Raw genomic sequence first — 4,049 nt, 5'->3', positions numbered from 1 at the left:
CAACTGTACCCTCCGTAAAGGCTGGGGTGACGTAGGAAGACCCAGTGACCTCAGTGTCCGTCCACAGCTGGTGGCACACCAGGTCTGGATAAGGTACGTCACTGATGCTAGTCACAGTGCTCTGGGGCAGGGATGGTCATCCCCACCTGGCGCGCGTTCCCCAGGGTGGGATGCGATGGGCCCACTCCAGCAGCCAACCCAGGTCGATCCCGCCATCCACAGTCCCTCATTTAGGCAATCATGAAGGTTTTCACTGTTTATGCTACATGCCCTCCATGCCATGCCAGGTTGGCTGTTGAGATGGGGAGGTGAGGAGGAATTGCATGGCCAGTCCCTGCCCTGGAGAGTTGAGTCATTAAGCAGAGAGGAGATCTGACACCCTTAGATGTGGTGGCGAGTGCGTCACTGATCCCCTGTGAGGCTGCGTTGCTAGGAGACGAGAAGAATGACAAGGATCAGGGTAGATGAAGTGGACATGGCGGGGGAGGGGACAGGGTACTCTGGGTCCTTGCTGTGCCAGTCCCAACTGCAGAAGTACCCACAGCCTGCATGAGGGCGCCCGGAGGATGGATAGGCGGTTGTAAATGAGGCTATCAGCTGTGCCACCCCCTCCCCACCTCAAAGTCTGTATCCCCAACCTGCCCATTGGGCGTTGGTGATCTGGGGGTCACTTCTGAGCAGCATACTCTCCCCAGTTACAGAGTAGGAGCCAGAATCCTGTGATGTGCAGAGATGTCCAGCACGTCAAATTGTAGGCCAGAGACCGAGCCATAGGAACCAACAGGCCAGAGACTCCTGGGTGGGACTTGGCTTAAATGCAGTGGCCAAATAACAAATCTGAACGTACCTGCAGCAAGCAACGATACTGAACCATTCATTTAAAGGCCTTCCCACAAAGGGAAGTCCTGGGCCTCCTGGTTTCATCAGTGAAATCTATCAAATGTTTAAAGAAGAAATAGCACCCATCCTTCACAGATTCTTCCTGAATAGACAGACGGGAGGAGGGAACGTTTCCTAATTCATCCTATAAGCCCAGTATTACCCCAGTACCAAAGCCAGACTTGCCATCACCAGAAAGCTACAGACCCATATCTGTCATGAGTAGCGATGCATACACCCTCAGACCAGTATCTGCAAACCAAATCGAGAAACATTTTGCAAAGGGCTGTGCGAGATCTTTCCCAGGATTGCAGTATTGGACCAACACTCAACTTCAGTTATGGGAAACAGCGTATTGATATAATGAAGGACGGAAACCACCTGTCATCTTGACAGACAAAGAAAAAGCATTTGACACAGTTCAAGACCCGTTCATGACAAATAAGTAAATAACTAAATCAATAAACACGGTCAACCAACTCAGGATAGAAGGGATCGTCGTGGTGGTGCTGAAGAACATCCCCGAGAAACATCCAGCCCTCGTCACATCACATCTAGTAGAGTCTGAGTGAATGCTTGCCTCTTGAGATCCAGACCAAGTATAGGAGGTCTGCTTCAACCACCTCTATTCCACACTGACTGAAGGGTCTAGCCTGTGCACCATGCAAAAGAAGAAATGAAATCATGGGGAAATGAGAAATGAAACCCATGTCCACACAAACACTTGTCCTTAGATGTCTTTCACAGCAGCACTGTCTGTAATCTCCAGATAGTGGAGCAGCCTAAAAGTCTGTCAGCTGGAGAGGGGTAAACAGAGTATTCTGTAGCCATTCAGTGGAACAGCATAGATGGATGAAAAGTGACGAGCTTCTGCTTTCTGCTGCCACTTGGGTGAGCCTCCAAAGCACTGTGCTAAGTGAAAGAACCCAGACACAAAAGGCCACTTCCTGCAGGAGTCCGTGGATATGAAATGCCCGCAAAGGGCAAATCTACAGAGACAGAAATTAGATGAGAGGGTGCCTGGGCGTGCAGGTCCTCTTGGGGATCGACTGCTGATGGCTACACGGACCCTTTTCGTGGTGCTGGCAGGGTTCCACAACTGCACTGTGGCGGTGGTTGCACCACTGTGTGAAGTTACTGAAAGTCACTGCCCTGGAAGTGATGGCTGTGATTTGTGCTACGTGATTATACCTCAGTAAAGCAGTTTAGGAAGGTAATGCAGATGTGCCAGTGAGACATGTGGGAAAAGATGTGCCATTGCTTTTGTAACAGTGAGGAGTGCCCCTGCTCCTTCCACGTTCTGGGTCCGGCCTCCTCCACATGTTCTAGATGCTCCCTCCAGAGACAGTCGCCGTGCACGTCAGGACAGAATCCCCAGTGAGCACACACGTCTAGTGTGTCTCTGTGTTTACGCACAGGTGCCCGTTGTGTGACCACAAGTCAATGGCTCTGGACAGGCTCCCAGAACCCACCCTGCATCTGAAAGTCTACTTAGTTGTTTTCCGATTCTGCTCCAATCACGTGGACCCAGCTTCCGTTTCCCAGATTCAGTAACGGATCTCAGCCCTTAGCTCCAACCTCTGGTCACAGGAATACCTGTTAACCTGGTGTGAGGCCGCCTGCCTGAGCTCAGCAACCCAGGGGGGATGCTCAGCAGAGCAGTAACCAAGACAACGGAACTCCATCCATCCTCCTCCTGCCTCCAGGACTGAGGTGAGTTCCCTCCCCTCCATCTGCCTGAGTGTCTGGTAACAAAGGGGGACTTGGGGGCGTAACACACCACTGAGGCACTGAAATTGTTCTAAATATGGCTGTGAATAAATATGTCAAAATTCATCTCAGAAGGGAAGACACGTAATTAAAAATTTTTGTAACGTCTTTAGTAGCAAACATGGCTCTTCAGTTCAGGATTCTATTTAAAACCAGGACGGGTGAAGCATCATGCGATTCGGGCTTCTCAGCCTAAACTGTGCATCAGATCTCCCCTGGAGAGGCTTTAGGAGAGCCGATGCTGGCAGGACAGCCCCAGAGAGTCTGAAGTAGTAGGTCTGGAATGTGGCCCCGGCGTGAGCTTTATCTGAAAGTGTTCTCTTCTGAAAGCCGAGCTTGCAGCTGTGGAAACGGAACCCATTCTTACAGGAGGAAATTAAAGATTGAAAATTTGCAACTCCTCTCTACAGAGAAAGCAGGTTTTCATCATGACCCGCTATGCTTGACAGCTATCTTAGGCTGAGGAAAGGGACGACTTGCCCAAATTAATACTAGTTTGAAAACTGACCTTGTGCTTGCTCTGCTGCATGTTCCTGAATCCAAAGTTTTACAGTTAAAACCCTGCTGCTGTTAGTGAAACTCAGTATGTTTTAGTTCTTGTCAGGATCCCTTGTGCCTAGTTAGTTGAATACATTCCTAAAATACTGTGGAGATACCGTCATGCAACAGATCGGAATAGTGCGTCAAAGATTAAAGATGGCTGAGAATTGTAGCTGTTGATGCTGACGCAGCAGGATCGGCTGTCAGCGTATCTGCTGCCTGTACTCAGTTGCCCTTTTAAACTGTTTCCTGTGTTATCAAATTAACTCCCGCGCTCAGATGAAGATCAAATCGGAACAGGATGCTCACTGGGGAAAAATACAGTTAAGCAATCCCTTGTTTGGTGCACACCCATGAAGACCCACCTCCCTAAACGTTCTTTAGGGATCTCTTCCAGATATTCTTTGCCACATTGCCCAGTGATGGGCTTGCACTGCTGTGTCCTGACTCATCATCTTGTTAAAGACAGGGCTTTCAACCTCTCAGGTGCATTACAGTGCCCTCATTCTCTCGGAGATCCAAAAGAGGGTGATGGCCCGTGCCCCGGACACCTTCAGAGCGTGTCTGCAGGAACAGGGCCTCTGAGAGGAACGGATCCCCACCTGTGGCAACAGGAAGCTCTCGGGTCAGCCTTTTGCAGAGCAGCTCCAGGCGAGTCATGGCACAGTGAAAGTCAGACCCAGCAGCATGCCTGGGATTGTGGTTTAAGGAACTGGGTGGATGGTGGTGCCCATCCATGAGACACCCCAGGGAACTAGCAGGTCTGCAGGGCTTGCGGGACATCGGAGTGCAGATGCCCCATACGTCTCGGCCTCTGGGGGATCTGGGGCCCAGCTGAGATTAGATTTAGTCCCAGGTAG

General features: G+C 50.5%; 1 long non-coding RNA gene across 1 annotated transcript; it reads right to left on the bottom strand.

Moving 5' to 3' along the window:
* Positions 1 to 2,741: 2,741 nt before the first annotated feature.
* On the bottom strand, positions 2,742 to 3,853 carry LOC120859833. Its single transcript, XR_005720165.1, has 2 exons — positions 3,555 to 3,853; positions 2,742 to 2,991 (listed from the first exon to the last, which is right to left on the bottom strand). It is a non-coding gene; the product is annotated as an uncharacterized LOC120859833 (long non-coding RNA).
* Between the last annotated feature and the right edge of the window lie 196 nt (positions 3,854 to 4,049).

This window comes from Oryx dammah, unplaced genomic scaffold, assembly GCF_014754425.2.
Source record: "Oryx dammah isolate SB20612 unplaced genomic scaffold, SCBI_Odam_1.1 HiC_scaffold_3425, whole genome shotgun sequence".
Taxonomy (NCBI): domain Eukaryota; kingdom Metazoa; phylum Chordata; class Mammalia; order Artiodactyla; family Bovidae; genus Oryx; species Oryx dammah.
This window is presented reverse-complemented; position numbering and strand designations above follow the sequence as displayed.